Consider the following 22,742-nt stretch of genomic DNA (forward strand, 5'->3'; position numbering starts at 1 on the left):
AGCTTGTACTTCTCAGTTTAGTGCATGTACCTGATAATATCGTATCATCAGTTGAGCTTGTACTTCTCAGTTTAGTGCATGTACCTGATAATATCGTATCATCAGTTCAGCTTTGTAGAGTTATTTGACGACACGGCCATTTTCTAATTTTGTATGGAACTAATTTTACTTTAATTCGTAAAAAGGAATCATACTAAAACAAAACAGTCTAATTTTTTGAATTAAATACTTAAAACATTTGCAAGGTGGACAGTGTCACCATCGTCAATGACACTTTCCGGCATCAGGGATAAACATCGGGACAAAACATGTCTGAAATGGTGCCGTCGATGAGTCATCCGAAATAAAATTATGATACGTAAGAGTACAAACTCTGGCATTGTTTATTTTTTGTTGCTCTATCTTCGTTACATTAGGTTTTCATAGATATATTATTGTTTCATTTCAAAACGTTCCCTAGGTTTGTTTCTATCATGAATAAGAACGGTTACTCAGAGCGTCGCCGTGACTGAAAAATGTAATAAAAACGTTTTATTGTATATAAGAGGATTTACACATCAATAAAAGAAATAATAAAAAAATTAAGGCTATTTTAAATTTCTCACAAAATCTGAACCATTGGTTAATAAATACCTCTAATTCAACAACCACCGCACGTGCAATATTATGTATCATAGCAACGTAACGGAAATTCGAAAAGAACACAATAATTCGAATAGTGAGAAACGTTTGAACCTCAAAAGTGTTAGCACAAGAAATTATCGATATTATATTAAGTGGAAGTAAACACAAAATAAACAAAATCATTTAAAAGTTTTGTTAAATACAAAATGGTTGTTATCTAAGTTGTGATAAATTAAGCCATGAATAAGACTCACTCCTCTTGAAAGTTTTTCCAAACAAATTTCGACGATTTAATCCAATGAAATGTTTGTGAATAAATAACTTCTATCAAAACTAACCACTAAACATTCATTACGAGGATGTATACCTTTAACAAATGAAAATGAGTCCAGGCCAGTTAATTCATTAAATGTTAATGGATTAAAACAGCTACAAGGAATTTGGCTATTTTATAACTACGGGTTCTGATTGCAGAAGGTATGAGGCGTAAGGGATGATTCTGTTTATGAACATTTGGGAGGCCATACATTATACAAGATCGTGAACCATTGGTTGAACGCAGTGTCTGTAATTTTTTTGTTGTTTTGTTTTTTTAAGTCATTTTGGAAGCGTTAAAGTTAAAGATTAACATCGGTATATTTTTCCTGTTAGTAACTTTACAAAGCTTTATAATTTTCGTATTTTGTAAATGTTCATGACGAGCAGTTTACCATTCTTACATCTAAATATTAAACACACTAAATGTATAAAGTTTAACCAGGTAACGATGTTCTTTAAATCAGTCTTTCTCCTGTTAAACTTTGGCGTGATACGACATTTTTGTCAATGTATCTACTCGAGTCCTTCCAGCAAGCGTTTTTTGACATTGATTGTAATTTGTAATATTACAGTTTAAAATTAAGGGACTTGGTATAAAGTTTTAGATTTACTAGTAGGTAGAAGACATATCTACATCCACGTTCTTAAGTTTGAAGTCAGATTTCTTTAGTGAACGGAAAGACAACAATCTGAGAATTAATATACCACCCACAGATTTTCTGGTGATAAAACGTAGTTTTATAAGAAAAATTATAATTATTGTAGCCACAAAACTAATAATACTTCATTGTTTCCAACTTGTAAAATGTTCATCACAGAGCTATACACACGGATATACATATATATAAAGACCATGCAACGTTTCCTTCTTGTATTGAGGTCGTCATGATCCTTTAGTTTTATCTTTGGTGAAATTGGAAGAAAAATCTGTAACATGTGTATGTAATCATTGACGTAAAATATCTGAACATTGTCTTTTTTGACATCATGATCTTATTACTATTAGGTTTGTTCAAAGTCTTAATTACTTTGAGATGAAAGGTACCGGCAGTTTTGGCAATAATGTAAATATATTTATTGACAGACACGTATCATACATGTTTTTGTAATGTGTTTCGTGTGCACGTATATGTACAAATACATTCCTTTATCAATAATATTAGCATGATATCCACAGAAGCAGTTAAACTTCAAAGCTATTCCAAATCAAATCATAAAATTTTCAAGTCACCAGAGAAATCAACATTTATTAATTTTGTGGTGACACCTCATAATTTATTTTATACAAATATAAATCTCACAAATGTTTTCTAACATACATAGGATTATAGTACAACATAAAGCACTGCGTATGAGAGGACCTGCTTCTTAATATTGTGGACAAAAGACATCAGATGTATAAAAACTTTTAATGTATATCTAAAGAGACGAAGACAAGTCATTAAGTGTTAACCTCCCGCTTATCGTTTCCCACATGATTAAAGTTGTAAATAATCTTTGGATTGTGAGGAGGAAAATTAACTACTTAAATTATTTGAATATTTCTACAAGACCCTGGTGTGTCTATTAGATGTATTTGTGTGGTTTATTGAATTCTATAAAAACTCTTAAATAAAATAGTTATGTAGTAAATAATTACTTTCTGTAAAATATTTAGGTCATGCAAACCTATCTTAATTTTATACCAATCTATATATGTGATATTAACATTAATTCTCAGCTATGAAATTTTCAAAACATTTCATCGTAATGATTTAAAAAAACAATTAAATATACGTGTCTTTGTTGTAGATTTTAAATACTGATTTTATTTCTTCCTAAATAGTTTTCAATCATTTCGATGATTGCATATTTTAGAACTACAATTTGTTTTGTTTTCATTCGAAAACAAAGGATACATTTTGACTCTAGACTGTGCCATTCGGGGCATACATGGTTTTAAGAAAGGAAAAGCATTGATGGCGAATTGAAACTTCGTATGGTCGAAAGTGAAATGACTTATCTAACCATACATTATCTTGTTCCATAAAATAATATTTATTCTCTTATCATAATTCAGCCTCGTAATTTAAATAACATACAAAATGATAAATCATTCTTTTAAATAACATACAAAATGATAAATCATTCTTTTAAATAACATACAAAACGATAAATCATTCTTTTAAATAACATACAAAATGATAAATCATTCTTTTCAAAATTAAAAAAGTTCTATAGTTGCTACAGAAATTGTTCACAAACATCTTTTCTTCTAATATCGTATCATCAGTTCAGCTTGTACTTCTCAGTTTAGTGCATGTACCTGATAATATCGTATCATCAGTTGAGCTTGTACTTCTCAGTTTAGTGCATGTACCTGATAATATCGTATCATCAGTTGAGCTTGTACTTCTCAGTTTAGTGCATGTACCTGATAATATGGTATCATCATTTGAGCTTGTACTTCTCAGTTTAGTGCATGTACCTGATAATATCGTATCATCAGTTCAGCTTGTACTTCTCAGTTTAGTGCATGTACCTGATAATATCGTATCATCAGTTGAGCTTGTACTTCTCAGTTTAGTGCATGTACCTGATAATATCGTATCATCAGTTCAGCTTGTACTTCTCAGTTTAGTGCATGTACCTGATAATATCGTATCATCAGTTCAGCTTGTACTTCTCAGTTTAGTGCATATACCTGATAATATCGTATCATCAGTTGAGCTTGTACTTCTCAGTTTAGTGCATGTACCTGATAATATCGTATCATCAGTTCAGCTTGTACTTCTCAGTTTAGTGCATGTACCTGATAATATCGTATGATCAGTTGAGCTTGTACTTCTCAGTTTAGTGCATATACCTGATAATATCGTTTCATCAGTTGAGCTTGTACTTCTCAGTTTTTAGTGCATATACCTGATAATATTGTATCATCAGTTGAGCTTGTACTTCTCAGTTTAGTGCATATACCTAAAATCATATCCTTACTGATCATCAGTTGAGCTTGTACTTCTCAGTTTAGTGCATATACCTAAAATCATATCCTTACTGATCATCAGTTGAACTTGTACTTCTCAGTTTAGTGCATGTACCTAAAATCATATCCTTACTGATCATGAGTTGAACTTGTACTTCTCAGTTTAGTGCATGTACCTGATAATATCGTATCATCAGTTCAGCTTGTACTTCTCAGTTTAGTGCATGTACCTGATAATATCGTATCATCAGTTCAGCTTGTACTTCTCAGTTTAGTGCATGTACCTGATAATATTGTATCATCAGTTGAGCTTGTACTTCTCAGTTTAGTGCATATACCTGATAATATCGTATCATCAGTTCAGCTTGTACTTCTCAGTTTAGTGCATGTACCTGATAATATCGTATCATCAGTTGAGCTTGTACTTCTCAGTTTAGTGCATGTACCTGATAATATCGTATCATCAGTTGAGCTTGTACTTCTCAGTTTAGTGCATGTACCTGATAATATCGTATCATCAGTTGAGCTTGTACTTCTCAGTTTAGTGCATGTACCTGATAATATCGTATCATCAGTTCAGCTTGTACTTCTCAGTTTAGTGCATGTACCTGATAATATCGTATCATCAGTTGAGCTTGTACTTCTCAGTTTAGTGCATGTACCTGATAATATGGTATCATCAGTTGAGCTTGTACTTCTCAGTTTAGTGCATGTACCTGATAATATCGTATCATCAGTTCAGCTTGTACTTCTCAGTTTAGTGCATGTACCTGATAATATCGTATCATCAGTTCAGCTTGTACTTCTCAGTTTAGTGCATGTACCTGATAATATCGTATCATCAGTTGAGCTTGTACTTCTCAGTTTAGTGCATGTACCTGATAATATCGTATCATCAGTTGAGCTTGTACTTCTCAGTTTAGTGCATGTACCTGATAATATCGTATCATCAGTTGAGCTTGTACTTCTCAGTTTAGTGCATGTACCTGATAATATCGTATCATCAGTTGAGCTTGTACTTCTCAGTTTAGTGCATGTACCTGATAATATCGTATCATCAGTTGAGCTTGTACTTCTCAGTTTAGTGCATGTACCTGATAATATCGTATCATCAGTTGAGCTTGTACTTCTCAGTTTAGTGCATGTACCTGATAATATCGTATCATCAGTTGAGCTTGTACTTCTCAGTTTAGTGCATGTACCTGATAATATCGTATCATCAGTTCGGCTTGTACTTCTCAGTTTAGTGCATGTACCTGATAATATCGTATCATCAGTTGAGCTTGTACTTCTCAGTTTAGTGCATGTACCTGATAATATCGTATCATCAGTTGAGCTTGTACTTCTCAGTTTAGTGCATGTACCTGATAATATCGTATCATCAGTTCAGCTTGTACTTCTCAGTTTAGTGCATGTACCTGATAATATCGTATCATCAGTTGAGCTTGTACTTCTCAGTTTAGTGCATGTACCTGATAATATCATATCATCAGTTGAGCTTGTACTTCTCAGTTTAGTGCATGTACCTGATAATATTGTATCATCAGTTGAGCTTGTACTTCTCAGTTTAGTGCATGTACCTGATAATATGGTATCATCATTTGAGCTTGTACTTCTCAGTTTAGTGCATGTACCTGATAATATCGTATCATCAGTTCAGCTTGTACTTCTCAGTTTAGTGCATGTACCTGATAATATCGTATCATCAGTTGAGCTTGTACTTCTCAGTTTAGTGCATGTACCTGATAATATCGTATCATCAGTTCAGCTTGTACTTCTCAGTTTAGTGCATGTACCTGATAATATCGTATCATCAGTTGAGCTTGTACTTCTCAGTTTAGTGCATGTACCTGATAATATCGTATCATCAGTTGAGCTTGTACTTCTCAGTTTAGTGCATGTACCTGATAATATCGTATCATCAGTTGAGCTTGTACTTCTCAGTTTAGTGCATGTACCTGATAATATCGTATCATCAGTTGAGCTTGTACTTCTCAGTTTAGTGCATGTACCTGATAATATCGTATCATCAGTTCAGCTTGTACTTCTCAGTTTAGTGCATGTACCTGATAATATCGTATCATCAGTTGAGCTTGTACTTCTCAGTTTAGTGCATGTACCTGATAATATGGTATCATCATTTGAGCTTGTACTTCTCAGTTTAGTGCATGTACCTGATAATATCGTATCATCAGTTCAGCTTGTACTTCTCAGTTTAGTGCATGTACCTGATAATATCGTATCATCAGTTCAGCTTGTACTTCTCAGTTTAGTGCATGTACCTGATAATATCGTATGATCAGTTGAGCTTGTACTTCTCAGTTTAGTGCATGTACCTGATAATATCGTATGATCAGTTGAGCTTGTACTTCTCAGTTTAGTGCATGTACCTGATAATATCGTATCATCAGTTGAGCTTGTACTTCTCAGTTTAGTGCATGTACCTGATAATATTGTATCATCAGTTGAGCTTGTACTTCTCAGTTTAGTGCATGTACCTGATAATATCGTATCATCAGTTGAGCTTGTACTTCTCAGTTTAGTGCATGTACCTGATAATATCGTATCATCAGTTGAGCTTGTACTTCTCAGTTTAGTGCATGTACCTGATAATATCGTATCATCAGTTGAGCTTGTACTTCTCAGTTTAGTGCATGTACCTGATAATATCGTATCATCAGTTCGGCTTGTACTTCTCAGTTTAGTGCATGTACCTGATAATATCGTATCATCAGTTCAGCTTGTACTTCTCAGTTTAGTGCATGTACCTGATAATATCGTATCATCAGTTGAGCTTGTACTTCTCAGTTTAGTGCATGTACCTGATAATATCGTATCATCAGTTCAGCTTGTACTTCTCAGTTTAGTGCATGTACCTGATAATATCGTATGATCAGTTGAGCTTGTACTTCTCAGTTTAGTGCATGTACCTGATAATATCGTATGATCAGTTGAGCTTGTACTTCTCAGTTTAGTGCATGTACCTGATAATATCGTATCATCAGTTCAGCTTGTACTTCTCAGTTTAGTGCATGTACCTGATAATATCGTATCATCAGTTGAGCTTGTACTTCTCAGTTTAGTGCATGTACCTGATAATATCGTATCATCAGTTGAGCTTGTACTTCTCAGTTTAGTGCATGTACCTGATAATATTGTATCATCAGTTGAGCTTGTACTTCTCAGTTTAGTGCATGTACCTGATAATATTGTATCATCAGTTGAGCTTGTACTTCTCAGTTTAGTGCATATACCTGATAATATCGTATCATCAGTTGAGCTTGTACTTCTCAGTTTAGTGCATGTACCTGATAATATCGTATCATCAGTTGAGCTTGTACTTCTCAGTTTAGTGCATGTACCTGATAATATCGTATCATCAGTTGAGCTTGTACTTCTCAGTTTAGTGCATGTACCTGATAATATCGTATCATCAGTGGAGCTTGTACTTCTCAGTTTAGTGCATATACCTGATAATATCGTATCATCAGTTCAGCTTGTACTTCTCAGTTTAGTGCATGTACCTGATAATATCGTATCATCAGTTGAGCTTGAACTTCTCAGTTTAGTGCATGTACCTGATAATATCGTATCATCAGTTGAGCTTGTACTTCTCAGTTTAGTGCATGTACCTGATAATATCGTATCATCAGTTGAGCTTGTACTTCTCAGTTTAGTGCATGTACCTGATAATATCGTATCATCAGTTGAGCTTGTACTTCTCAGTTTAGTGCATGTACCTGATAATATCGTATCATCAGTTGAGCTTGTACTTCTCAGTTTAGTGCATGTACCTGATAATATCGTATCATCAGTTGAGCTTGTACTTCTCAGTTTAGTGCATGTACCTGATAATATCGTATCATCATTTGAGCTTGTACTTCTCAGTTTAGTGCATGTACCTGATAATATTGTATCATCAGTTGAGCTTGTACTTCTCAGTTTAGTGCATGTACCTGATAATATCGTATCATCAGTTCAGCTTGTACTTCTCAGTTTAGTGCATGTACCTGATAATATCGTATCATCAGTTCAGCTTGTACTTCTCAGTTTAGTGCATGTACCTGATAATATCGTATCATCAGTTCAGCTTGTACTTCTCAGTTTAGTGCATGTACCTGATAATATCGTATCATCAGTTCAGCTTGTACTTCTCAGTTTAGTGCATGTACCTGATAATATCGTATCATCAGTTGAGCTTGTACTTCTCAGTTTAGTGCATGTACCTGATAATATCGTATCATCAGTTGAGCTTGTACTTCTCAGTTTAGTGCATGTACCTGATAATATCGTATCATCAGTTGAGCTTGTACTTCTCAGTTTAGTGCATGTACCTGATAATATCGTATCATCAGTTGAGCTTGTACTTCTCAGTTTAGTGCATATACCTGATAATATTGTATCATCATTTGAGCTTGTACTTCTCAGTTTAGTGCATATACCTGATAATATCGTATCATCAGTTGAGCTTGTACTTCTCAGTTTAGTGCATGTACCTGATAATATCGTATCATCAGTTGAGCTTGCACTTCTCAGTTTAGTGCATGTACCTGATAATATCGTATCATCAGTTGAGCTTGTACTTCTCAGTTTAGTGCATGTACCTGATAATATCGTATCATCAGTTGAGCTTGTACTTCTCAGTTTAGTGCATGTACCTGATAATATCGTATCATCAGTTGAGCTTGTACTTCTCAGTTTAGTGCATGTACCTGATAATATCGTATCATCAGTTGAGCTTGTACTTCTCAGTTTAGTGCATGTACCTGATAATATGGTATCATCAGTTGAGCTTGTACTTCTCAGTTTAGTGCATGTACCTGATAATATCGTATCATCAGTTCAGCTTGTACTTCTCAGTTTAGTGCAAGTACCTGATAATATCGTATCATCAGTTGAGCTTGTACTTCTCAGTTTAGTGCATGTACCTGATAATATCGTATCATCAGTTGAGCTTGTACTTCTCAGTTTAGTGCATGTACCTGATAATATCGTACCATCAGTTCAGCTTGTACTTCTCAATTTAGTGCATGTACCTGATAATATCGTATGATCAGTTGAGCTTGTACTTCTCAGTTTAGTGCATGTACCTGATAATATCGTATGATCAGTTGAGCTTGTACTTCTCAGTTTAGTGCATGTACCTGATAATATCGTATCATCAGTTCAGCTTGTACTTCTCAGTTTAGTGCATGTACCTGATAATATTGTATCATCAGTTGAGCTTGTACTTCTCAGTTTAGTGCATGTACCTGATAATATTGTATCATCAGTTGAGCTTGTACTTCTCAGTTTAGTGCATGTACCTGATAATATCGTATCATCAGTTGAGCTTGTACTTCTCAGTTTAGTGCATGTACCTGATAATATCGTATCATCATTTGAGCTTGTACTTCTCAGTTTAGTGCATGTACCTGATAATATCGTATCATCAGTTGAGCTTGTACTTCTCAGTTTAGTGCATGTACCTGATAATATCGTATCATCAGTTGAGCTTGTACTTCTCAGTTTAGTGCATGTACCTGATAATATCGTATCATCAGTTCAGCTTGTACTTCTCAGTTTAGTGCATGTACCTGATAATATCGTATCATCAGTTCAGCTTGTACTTCTCAGTTTAGTGCATGTACCTGATAATATCGTATCATCAGTTGAGCTTGTACTTCTCAGTTTAGTGCATGTACCTGATAATATCGTATCATCAGTTGAGCTTGTACTTCTCAGTTTAGTGCATGTACCTGATAATATCGTATCATCAGTTCAGCTTGTACTTCTCAGTTTAGTGCATGTACCTGATAATATCGTATGATCAGTTGAACTTGTACTTCTCAGTTTAGTGCATGTACCTGATAATATCGTATGATCAGTTGAGCTTGTACTTCTCAGTTTAGTGCATGTACCTGATAATATCGTATCATCAGTTCAGCTTGTACTTCTCAGTTTAGTGCATGTACCTGATAATATCGTATCATCAGTTGAGCTTGTACTTCTCAGTTTAGTGCATGTACCTGATAATATCGTATCATCAGTTGAGCTTGTACTTCTCAGTTTAGTGCATGTACCTGATAATATTGTATCATCAGTTGAGCTTGTACTTCTCAGTTTAGTGCATGTACCTGATAATATTGTATCATCAGTTGAGCTTGTACTTCTCAGTTTAGTGCATATACCTGATAATATCGTATCATCAGTTGAGCTTGTACTTCTCAGTTTAGTGCATGTACCTGATAATATCGTATCATCAGTTGAGCTTGTACTTCTCAGTTTAGTGCATGTACCTGATAATATCGTATCATCAGTTGAGCTTGTACTTCTCAGTTTAGTGCATGTACCTGATAATATCGTATCATCAGTGGAGCTTGTACTTCTCAGTTTAGTGCATATACCTGATAATATCGTATCATCAGTTCAGCTTGTACTTCTCAGTTTAGTGCATGTACCTGATAATTTCGTATCATCAGTTGAGCTTGAACTTCTCAGTTTAGTGCATGTACCTGATAATATCGTATCATCAGTTGAGCTTGTACTTCTCAGTTTAGTGCATGTACCTGATAATATCGTATCATCAGTTGAGCTTGTACTTCTCAGTTTAGTGCATGTACCTGATAATATCGTATCATCAGTTGAGCTTGTACTTCTCAGTTTAGTGCATGTACCTGATAATATCGTATCATCAGTTGAGCTTGTACTTCTCAGTTTAGTGCATGTACCTGATAATATCGTATCATCAGTTGAGCTTGTACTTCTCAGTTTAGTGCATGTACCTGATAATATCGTATCATCATTTGAGCTTGTACTTCTCAGTTTAGTGCATATACCTGATAATATTGTATCATCAGTTGAGCTTGTACTTCTCAGTTTAGTGCATATACCTGATAATATCGTATCATCAGTTCAGCTTGTACTTCTCAGTTTAGTGCATGTACCTGATAATATCGTATCATCAGTTCAGCTTGTACTTCTCAGTTTAGTGCATGTACCTGATAATATCGTATCATCAGTTCAGCTTGTACTTCTCAGTTTAGTGCATGTACCTGATAATATCGTATCATCAGTTGAGCTTGTACTTCTCAGTTTAGTGCATGTACCTGATAATATCGTATCATCAGTTGAGCTTGTACTTCTCAGTTTAGTGCATATACCTGATAATATTGTATCATCATTTGAGCTTGTACTTCTCAGTTTAGTGCATATACCTGATAATATTGTATCATCAGTTGAGCTTGTACTTCTCAGTTTAGTGCATATACCTGATAATATCGTATCATCAGTTGAGCTTGTACTTCTCAGTTTAGTGCATATACCTGATAATATCGTATCATCAGTTGAGCTTGTACTTCTCAGTTTAGTGCATATACCTGATAATATCGTATCATCAGTTGAGCTTGTACTTCTCAGTTTAGTGCATATACCTAAAATCATATCCTTACTGATCATCAGTTGAGCTTGTACTTCTCAGTTTAGTGCATATACCTAAAATCATATCCTTACTGATCATCAGTTGAACTTGTACTTCTCAGTTTAGTGCATGTACCTAAAATCATATCCTTACTGATCATCAGTTGAACTTGTACTTCTCAGTTTAGTTCATGTACCTGATAATATTGTATCATCATTTGAGCTTGTACTTCTCAGTTTAGTGCATATACCTGATAATATCGTATCATCAGTTCAGCTTGTACTTCTCAGTTTAGTGCATGTACCTGATAATATCGTATCATCAGTTGAGCTTGTACTTCTCAGTTTAGTGCATATACCTGATAATATCGTTTCATCAGTTGAGCTTGTACTTCTCAGTTTTTAGTGCATATACCTGATAATATTGTATCATCAGTTGAGCTTGTACTTCTCAGTTTAGTGCATATACCTAAAATCATATCCTTACTGATCATCAGTTGAGCTTGTACTTCTCAGTTTAGTGCATATACCTAAAATCATATCCTTACTGATCATCAGTTGAACTTGTACTTCTCAGTTTAGTGCATGTACCTAAAATCATATCCTTACTGATCATCAGTTGAACTTGTACTTCTCAGTTTAGTGCATGTACCTGATAATATTGTATCATCATTTGAGCTTGTACTTCTCAGTTTAGTGCATATACCTGATAATATCGTATCATCAGTTCAGCTTGTACTTCTCAGTTTAGTGCATGTACCTGATAATATCGTATCATCAGTTGAGCTTGTACTTCTCAGTTTAGTGCATATACCTGATAATATCGTTTCATCAGTTGAGCTTGTACTTCTCAGTTTTTAGTGCATATACCTGATAATATTGTATCATCAGTTGAGCTTGTACTTCTCAGTTTAGTGCATATACCTAAAATCATATCCTTACTGATCATCAGTTGAGCTTGTACTTCTCAGTTTAGTGCATATACCTAAAATCATATCCTTACTGATCATCAGTTGAACTTGTACTTCTCAGTTTAGTGCATGTACCTAAAATCATATCCTTACTGATCATGAGTTGAACTTGTACTTCTCAGTTTAGTGCATGTACCTAAATTCATATCCTTACTGAAATAAAACCCTCTATGATTTGAACAGTTAGAAAGAATTGAAAACTTACATGACGCGTTTTCATCAGTAAACTATGGCATTGGGAAGGTAACTAGTGGCAATGGTCTACATCACGACAACCGAGATTGGGAAAGAGCGATTGGCTAAAATCAATAAAAACGGGTTTTTATTGTTAGAAGAGCAAACTGTTTCCATTTTATTTTAAACTATTGTGCTTTTCCTGCTTTGCGGCTAAGGGTGCTATATAACACTCATATAAATAAATATATTCAAACCATTACTAATTGCGTTAGAACTGTACCTTAAAACTAAAATAAAAATTCATGACTTTCATTTAGATGTACAAAATGGAATAAATTAAAAGATGTTGATAGATATTAATATGAAGTTTTTAATGTTTGGAAATACAAATGAAAGTTTATTTTCCACATTATTTTAATTCAGTGGTACAATTTTCCCCTCGAGGCTGTTTCTAGTTGTTAGGGCGTGAAAGAAATATATATTCATTTCTTATATGAGTATAAACGTAATACAACAGGGCACACGACAGGCAAAACTTTCGGCGCCTGTCGTGTGAAAGTGGGTTTTCTCGGGGTACTCCGTTTCCCCACATCAAAATCTTCAGGCATTGGATTTCTAGATCCCAGCCCAGGCAACCTTTTGCCAGACCCAGAATCAGGCCGTTTGATTTGATCTGAACTTGAATGAATTACATTCATGTTCACATCTACCAACTTTTTCTTTTCGAGACAGGTCCCGACCTTTCCTTCTTTCCACTGCTACCTTTGCCTCCACCCAAAGACCATTTAGTGAGACATTCCCCACCCAAAAGTCAAGAATAATAACGATAATTAAATTATTAAAATAATAATAATAAAAAAAAACCACCACTTAATCCTAATAACAATTCACGAAAGGGGACGAAGAGGAACTACAAAGTTCCTGAACACCCCAGTTGGAGAGAGAACTCTTCGGATTTCTCTCTCTCTAAACTGAACCCCTGCCACGTTAGTTTAGTTTAGTTTAACGTAATACACAATCTATGGTAACTACACAAGGATGAATGTCTAGCTACTGCCTCTTCTTTAACTACTGGTGGTGTTACTCATAAATCGCTCTTTCTATGCAGCGCACTTTACCTTCCAATGTTTAACAAACATGTAGAGATAACGACTTTAGAGGGTTCGTTCCAGCTATTCATTAATACAGAAGTTCACGGGAGATATCTGCAATTTAATTTCAATTTGTGAATACATGTTATAAAGGGCCTCTCGTGTTCATTTACACGTGGGCTGAATGTGTTGTCTTGGTGAAACCATATCTTGTTTGGCATGTAGTGCATACAGACATGGTAGTTACTTATCATTAGGCCTGGCATGGCCTAGCGCGTTAAAGCGTGCGCTTCGTAATCTGAGGGTCGCGGGTTCGCGCCAAACATGCTCGCCCTCCCAGCCGTGGGGGCGTTATAATGTGACGGTCAATCCCACTATTCGTTGGTAAAAGAGTAGCCCAAAAGTTGGCGGTGGGTGGTGATGACTAGCTGCCTTCCCTCTAGTCTTACACAGCTAAATTAGGGACGGCTAGCACAGATAGCCCTCGAGTAGCTTTGTGCGAAATTCCAAAACAAACAAAATACTTATCATTGTTGGTGTAACTTTCACCCATCATATATTACAAGAACATGGGTTTGCGACTTGTATCAAACCTGAAACATTAACGGCAATAAAATTATGAAATGTGTGAACTTTGCTTTCGATACATATTTTCATTTGGTATGTGTCCCTTATTGTAGAATGTACAGCCCTTCCATTCGGTCATGCTAATTTTCTCGTTTATGTGGACCTAAGACTAGGTCAATTTTTACGCCATTTTCACTTACAACTCTCTACATTTCAGTCGTTGATGCTTGAAACTGAGAAAAGGTGATCGGATATATAGACTGTTACCATGATTTTAAAATAAAAATCCTTTTTTTAAAGGTAGTTAAACAACTAAGATTAAAATAATTTTCCATCACTCATGGAAATACTGAATAAAAATTCCAATATCCAAAGTTTATTCTTGTTAGCTTGGTACATTACAAATGTTTAATTAAATGTCACGAAGCGTGTATGGTAGTGGTAAATAGTAAACATGTTTAACACATTCAAAACAGGAGATAAATACTTGTACATCACCAGGAGATCTGCTAAAAGTTGTTGTTGTTGTAGATACTGAACGAAGATTTCCAGCTACTCGAGGGCTATCTGCGCTAACCGTCCCTATTCTGGTAGTGTAAGACTAGTCATCACCACCCACCGCCAACTCTTGGGCTACTCTTTTACCAACGAATAGTGGGACTGACCGTCATATTAGAACGCCCCCACGACTAAAAGGGCGAGCATGTTTGGTGCGACCGGGATTCGAATCCGCGACCCTCGAATTACGAGTCGAACGCCTTAATACACTTGGCCATGCTGGGCCTATGCATTCCTGTCTATATATCATCTGCAACAACACTATTTGTTCCATTATAATGTTTGTTTGTTTTGGAATTTCGCACAAAGCTACTCGAGGGCTATCTGTGCTAGCCGTCCCTAATTTAGCAGTGTAAGACTAGAGGGAAGGCAGCTAGTCACCACCACCCACCGCCAACTCTTGGGCTACTCTTTTACTAATGAATAGTGGGATTGACCGTCACATTATAACGCCCCCACGGCTGAAAGGGCGAGCATGTTTGGCGAGAGGGGGATGCGAACCCGCGACCCTCAGATTACGAGTCGCACGCCTTAACACGCTTGGCCATGCCGGGCCTTAACCATTATAATGTACTGATGTTGGAACAGGTTACATTTATAGTTAATGTCAAATAGGCTCCGTAACTAACAGATATAAAATGCTGCAAAACACAGAAATAATCTACAATTCTGAAGAAAGATTGAGTACACTGTAAATCAAACGTAAGTGTATACAGAGAAATGAATAATTATAAACCAAACATTAGTGTATTCTGATACCTAGTTTTTAAAGAAATCAACTATCTATATGCACTAATGTGCTAAAATGTGTGATTTATAAAGTACTAAACCCTCTTTTACACTAATTGTTGTTTTACAACTATCTAAATCTCACGTTTTAACACACAGAGAATTGAATACGTTTAAGATACATTAAAGTTTACACCGTATTGGGTATGTTACAAGCCAGGCATTAAATTATGTAGAGGATTATAAATCAGCCATTACAGCACACAGATGGTTGAGTACGTCACAAATCAAACATTATAGAATACAAAGCATCGAGTATGTTTTGTTTTTTTTTAATCTTAAATATTCTAAACCTCGTACTATGAAGTGTTTACAATAAAGTTATGGTTTATATACCGAAAACTCTGTAAATATTTAAAAGCCAGTAGGTCTACTTTGGTTACAAAAACATAAGTAGATGATATTTTCACATTCCTCTAATTTGTTCATAGCAGTTTCATCGCACATACCTGATTTCAGTTGTGATTCATAAATGTAAGAGACAAGAACTTCAGTTAAAAGTGCTTGGTAACAGATTTAGTGAGAGCCTTTTAACAAATAAACTCAGTCTGTTTAATAAAGTTGTGTAAATCTTAAGAACAATAGAAGATATAGGGATAAAATCAGATATTTAGTTATGCATCATAAATTTATGATAATTAAACGAAAAAATCTAAAGTGTTCGACATGGATCAGAAATGATTATTCGTTGTTTTTTTTTCTGTCTTAAGAAGTTGTTTATTTTGTTTCATCATCAATTTTGAAAATATTATTATCTCTGAATCAATTATAGTGATTGATAGAAATGTATTTAACTGTGTCAGTGTGTTCCAGATAAGATGGCTTTTAAATGTTACATACTTCGTGTGAATAGAAATTATATTTTATCAATTTAGAAACATTAGGTTGTAAAGATAAGTAAATAAGTGCAAATTATCGACACTCGTATAATTTTAAAATTAGCTGAATAATTATTATACAACGTTTTAGAGTACATACATTTAAATGGTATCTATTGCAGTCGTTAACACGCCACACACAAATCCTATACATATGTTTGGACATATCCAGAGATAAATAAATCTAATTCACATAAAGGTATGAGAGATAGAGCAAAAATAAATTTCACGCAGTAATATGATACTTCCTATATTTATTTGCAGAAATATAATCGACTATTAATACGATGTAGAATGAAAAACTTTCTATTGGTTATAAATAGTGTTGTATTAAAGTCAGAGAGAACTATTGGCAAGTTCTGAAAGAGAGGATGCAACAGAAAGAGAGTTCACATTTTCTAGTTTTATTGCTCTGTAACTAAATAAGATTGAAAGCTATGTAAATTATGCTTTATCTAAGCAATAAAAATGTTATAATGAGTAATTTACATTAAATTTCATACTTCTTAGGAGGGTGGTAAAAAACATTAATGAAGAATGAAAAATGTTGCAGTTTTTCATACTAGTGGTGATTGATATTTTTTGAAACTATTTCTTCGTAAAATTCAAAACTTAAAACTTATACTTCTAAACTTTAATTTGTTATCTACATTCTGATGCTAAGTTCATTCATATACATAATTATGTAGGGTAATTAAATTTTGAACACAACTGTGAAAGGTTGTGACATGCACTTTGACCTACCCAAGTTGAAAGGATTAATGATGTGGTACTTTCAAGTGACTTTATTTTTGTACAATGTATTGTCATTGATGAAACCTGTTAGATGTTGATTATGGACAGCTATTTGCAAACTGTGTGTTGTTTAGTTTGTTATTATACAAAGTTCAAAACAAAGTACTTGTGCTTGCCTAGCATATGGGGTGTTTTGTGGTGTATATTCAGTGTAGGGAGGTTCAAATTTCATGTGTTCCAACATATTCTTGTGCATGCAGAATCTGGGAGATTGGGTTAACTGGAACCCTGATTTAAGAATTCACAAAGGAATTAAAAAAACATGAATTTACAGTTTTCAGTACTATTTTCTGTTTATTTTTGTTGTTGAAAAATATCATATGGACAAGGAGAAATTTTAAACCTCTGATACCAGTAAAACTTCAATAAATAATTTTATATTTGAATAGCTTTTAACACAGAACAACAGAAGAAGTTTACAACAGGCCAAACTAAGAGACAAGAACAACAGGAAGTTCCCAGCAGTCCAAATCACATTCAGAATGTAAGAGGTTCCTCAGGAGGAAACAGTTGCTGTAAAAGATCCTTAAAGATGTTGCTAAATACAATTAAAAGCCTAAAAGTGCAAAATTGTATTAATCCTCTAAAGTTTCCTGTTTCTTTACTAGAAAAGGAAACAGAATTTATTAAGAAATGGAGAACCAGCTTTTAATAAGTTCAAGCTTATTTGTTCACTTATGTAAATATTATTATAGGAAATTTTATACTTTACATTTAAATGAAGTCTAGGTAAAACTAGAAACTTATTTTAACTGAAGAAAGAAAAGTTACCCTTTATGGAAAAGTTTCATTAGTTTAGAGACATACTGATACATGTGATGTAATTGTTGTAACTCCATAAAGTCAGGAACCTGAGTGTACTTTATCTTGAATATTTCGTTTTTCTATAGTGAATGTTTTGTTACTAAGATTGTGTTCAATGTAGTATTATGGAAACTTTGTGTTGTTATACCCTTGTGTCATGTTGATAAACACAAAGATGACGATATGGAAAAACTAATAATAAAATATGCTGATAAATTATGTATATTAATGCTTACAATTTACATTCATCACAGTGGGAGAAGTTATGGATGGTTAACTAAAGGCAGTGTGCTTTGAATGAAGTTATTTTACAAAACAAGAAAATGGAGGAGTTTAAGATTTATAATTAGATAGCTGGTTACCATATCAATTATTATTAATTACTGGTAAGTGTTTTCTTCATTGTATAATGCAAGGAAATACACTTTCAAATACAGGTTACACAAAGCTGGGTATGTGTATCACTACTGAATACACAGTCAGGAACTGTGTCAGGGACTTCTCTTAAAATATGAAGAAATTATCATTATTTGTTTCATCTAAATAACTATTTATAGATACACGTGTAACATAATGTACATCCCTGGGAATACATTAAAAAGCATATTTACTAATATGTCTTTTTTTACCCTCTATTAGAGAACAACAATATATATATATGCTAGTTCTGCATTGTAAGTTTATACCAAATATTGTATTTGATCAGTTGTGGTATTTATCAGTGCTGCACTTATTTAAATGTTATTCCAAACTACCTCTCAAAGGAACATTTAATGAAAAATTACCGACTACTTGTGTAATGGTTTTAACTGCTAGTAAACCTTAGAGAAGTAACCGTATGTGATTGAATACATCTCTGTAGGTTGTACAAATATTTTTTTAATACTTATATTTTTTAATACTGAGGAAGTAAATATACTTTTGGTGAGAGTGATGCATAACTACCCTTTTGGATAACTGCTTATTTATTCACCTAGCAAAAAGAGATTTCACACACAAAGGAATATGAGGTTTTTGACAAAGTAAAGTCATTGCAGAGCACAACAGCTACTGTTAACTGTTATTCACTTATTTGTCTGTTCTGAGGAAATAAATTTTAAAATTAATTATGAATAAATTCAAGTTAAAAATAGTTACATAAATATGGATTTGAAGAAAAAGTTATTATAATCATACTTAAAACATTTTCCTACTTTTTATCTTTTAAGTAAAGACTTAATACAAAAAATTTCACACAATATCAAGAAACTCAATCTCCATTCACGTGTAAAGACTTGATACAGAAAATTTCACACAATATCAAGAAACTCGATCTCCATTCACGTGTAAAGACTTGATACAGAAAATTTCACACAATATCAAGAAACTTGATCTCCATTCACGTGTAAAGACTTGATAGAGAAAATTTCATACAATATCAAAAAACTCGATCTCCATTCACGTGTAAAGACTTCATACAGAAAATTTCACACAACATTTGATTGTAATTTTAGATCAAATTCTTTAGAAGAAAAATGGCACAAATATTACAAAAAAAGGTAAATAATGCATAGAAGATTAGAAAATGTGTGTACTAATGGAAAAATTGGTTTGTTTGAGTCATTAAATTTTCTTAAAAGCTTAAATGTCTGTCTTAAATATGAAATTAACAAATGAAAAGTTACTATTTTCAACAGCAGTCTTACATTTTTGTATAGTGTTATCCATACAGCTATCAAATATAAAATATCATAATTGGTGTAGTATCAAAACATATGCATCTTCATGTCTAAACTTTCTCACAAAGCTTTACCATGTTTTTACACCAGTATCTATTAAATGATAGTATGAGAGATGTTTCATTAAATGAGATGAGAAATTCGTTTTCATGGTTGATAGCCTATACAGTTATCCAAGTATAATTATTCATTTGTAATTAATTAATTGCAAATGAATGTATATAAAACTATACCATACAGGTTTCAGCCTAAAACAAAGACCACAAATTTTCTAAAAATGTCTAAGACAAAGTTTGAGAAGAATATTTGCCTAAGAATACTTAGGCCTACTGACTGATACTTAAGAACTATCGCTTAGATCGAAAAGCTTAGAAGCACGCTCATATTAAAGATGTACATTTCGGCTACTGAAAAAGCCTACATCTAGGACTAATTATGTAATTCGACTGGTAAGAACAGGAGAATCACAAGAACAGACACACAATTTGTAGACCTATGATGCAATAAAACAATTCAACAAACCAAACTATAGGGGGGGATAATTGTATGTATCATATCTCCCACCTAAAATGAAGGGGGTATATACCCCCATCCCCCAGGATCTACGCCCCTGGTAGGATAGAATTTGGCGGTAAATCGTCACATTATTAACAGTCAAAACTCAAAGTAGACCTAGCTTATACTTATATATATATATTTAATCGTAAAACTATGCATATTCCTTCTCTTATCATAATTTGCATAAAATCATAATTCTAACTAGTTAAAAAAAGCTAATGTTATATTGCTACTGCTAGCATTGGTTACAATGTAAGCCTAATGAACCTGAGAACCTTTTTTCTTTAATTCGCTGAAACTTTCTTTTAATACTAAGTATATGTATATTCACTTTAACGTAACCTTTATTGTAATAAATTTAGGCTATTTACTTCTAGTCTCCAGGCCTAACTTAAACCATAACATAATGTAATTGAGCATACTTTAGTTTTTTTTATGCCTAGTACAATAAACATACCGTTGTATATTTAGAATCATGAAATACACCATTAGTGTTATTTTTCATAGCCATTATGTTTAGAAATATTTCTTAAGTTAGATTTCAGGATATTTCATAAATATATTTCTTGAAATTAAATTACAAACGTGTATGAATAATATGCATACTACCTTACTGATAGTCGAAGCCGAGGCCTACTAAATATATTTCCAAATGTGAATGTCACATAAATTTGTATATAAATATATATATATATATTTTTTTTTGAAGTGTTTTGTTTTCTTGTGTTTGGTTAACTCTGAATACCAAGCAATCGTCATGACCATTTTCAGTCGTTTGGTAAAATGTGATACCTAAAATTCGAAGGATTTTGAGTTGATTTAATATAAATTCGTCAACTGTGTTATGATGTTTTTTATTAACTTGTTGCTGAAAATTAAAGTGATCAAGAGTACTATTTCCATAGCAAAATGTTTTTTCACCGAAAAATGAAATTTAAAGTAAATTATGTTTTGATTTGTTTGTTTTTTTTAATTTCGCGCAAAGCTACTCGAGGGCTACCTGCGCTAACCGTCCCTAATTTAGCAGACTAGAGGGAAGACAGCTAGTCATCACCACCCATCGCCACCTCTTGGGCTACTATTTTACCAACGAATAGTCGGATTGACCGTCACATTATACTTCTCCACGGCTGAAAGGGTGAGCATGTTTAGTGTGACGGGGATTTGAACCCGTGACCCTCAAATTACAAGTTGAGTGCCTTAACCCACCATAAGAAGAAGAATTAGAACTTCTCTATGTTTTGGTTGAAATATTTTAAACATGTTCTACGCTTATTTTCTATATTATATAAAAATATCATGATCGACTACCTTAATTATTTAATAATCAGATAAAAGGAAGAGAAACAAAATAACACGACGAACACCACATTGAATTTTCAGCTGTCTAAGGTTTTTATAGCTTGAATAATAGAAATCCTGGCCCCCCAATTTGAAAGAAACCCGTGCAGAACTGTTCGAGAAATGGCACATTTCTCATAATTTCTCTGGCATTCCCATAATTTTGAATCAGCTATTTGGTATATTGGATCTTTTACGATAACAGAAAGCGATTTACACAATAACTCAACAATGACGAGGCTACAAAACACATCCCAAAGTCAAAGTTGCACCAACAGAAGATTATAATCACTGTATGGTGGTCCGTAGCCGGAATTATTACACCTTGCTTAACCATGACCAGAATTTCACTGCAGAAGTTTACTGTCAAGAACTGGAAGAAATGCATAGAAAGTTGCATGAAAAAATGCCAGCATTAGTCAATCGAAGAGGACCAATCTTGTTTCATAATAATGCTCAGCCACACGTTGCTCAAATGACGCTGCAACAGCTCAACAAAATGGGCTGCGAAACATTGCCTATCCTCCTTATTTCACTGACGTGTCGTCCACCGGTTCCCACTTTTTTGAAACATTTGGACAACTTTTTACAGGGAAAGATTCAGAAACAGAACATCAGCAGAAAATGGCTGTAAAGAATGTTTTAGTTCTAGGATTTCAGAGTTTTATCGTCATGGCATAAATAACCGCGTTTCTTGTTGGCAAGTGTGTATAGATTCACTATGTTCCAATTTTAATTAATAACATTGGTATACAGTTAAAATTTTAAATCTGCGATTATTTTCGAACACCTTAATGCAAACACAGAAACACATTCTCGTTCAACTTGCTGGAATATCTGAACTATGTGGAACTCAACGAAATTATTAAAAATTCTACTTGTAAACCGGTAATTAATGAAATATATCGAGTGAACGATTTATATCCCCAGATTTATTGATTATTTGTAATTAAGCACAAAGCTACACAATGGGATATATCTGCTCTGCTCATCACGTATATCGAAAGCTGGTTTCTAGCAGTGTGAGTCCGCAAACATACTTCCGTGCCACTAAAGTGTGGGTACGTTTTCTTCGAAGGCGAAAGAACTACATATTGTTTCACTCACGACACAATTACCCTAAGTATTTAATTTTCAGACATTATGAATAAAATTTTAATTTAAATTTCCTTATATATAATAAACAACAATAA

General features: G+C 33.8%; 1 long non-coding RNA gene across 1 annotated transcript; it reads right to left on the minus strand.

The window, feature by feature from the left end:
- Window positions 1–246: 246 nt before the first annotated feature.
- LOC143235927 (uncharacterized) lies at window positions 247–20,899 on the minus strand. The gene is made up of 3 exons (XR_013019411.1): window positions 20,818–20,899; window positions 12,479–12,572; window positions 247–508 (listed from the first exon to the last, which is right to left on the minus strand). It is a non-coding gene; the product is annotated as an uncharacterized LOC143235927 (long non-coding RNA).
- Window positions 20,900–22,742: the final 1,843 nt, after the last annotated feature.

This window comes from Tachypleus tridentatus, chromosome 2 (genome assembly GCF_004210375.1).
Source record: "Tachypleus tridentatus isolate NWPU-2018 chromosome 2, ASM421037v1, whole genome shotgun sequence".
In the NCBI taxonomy this organism is placed as follows: Eukaryota; Metazoa; Arthropoda; class Merostomata; order Xiphosura; family Limulidae; genus Tachypleus; species Tachypleus tridentatus.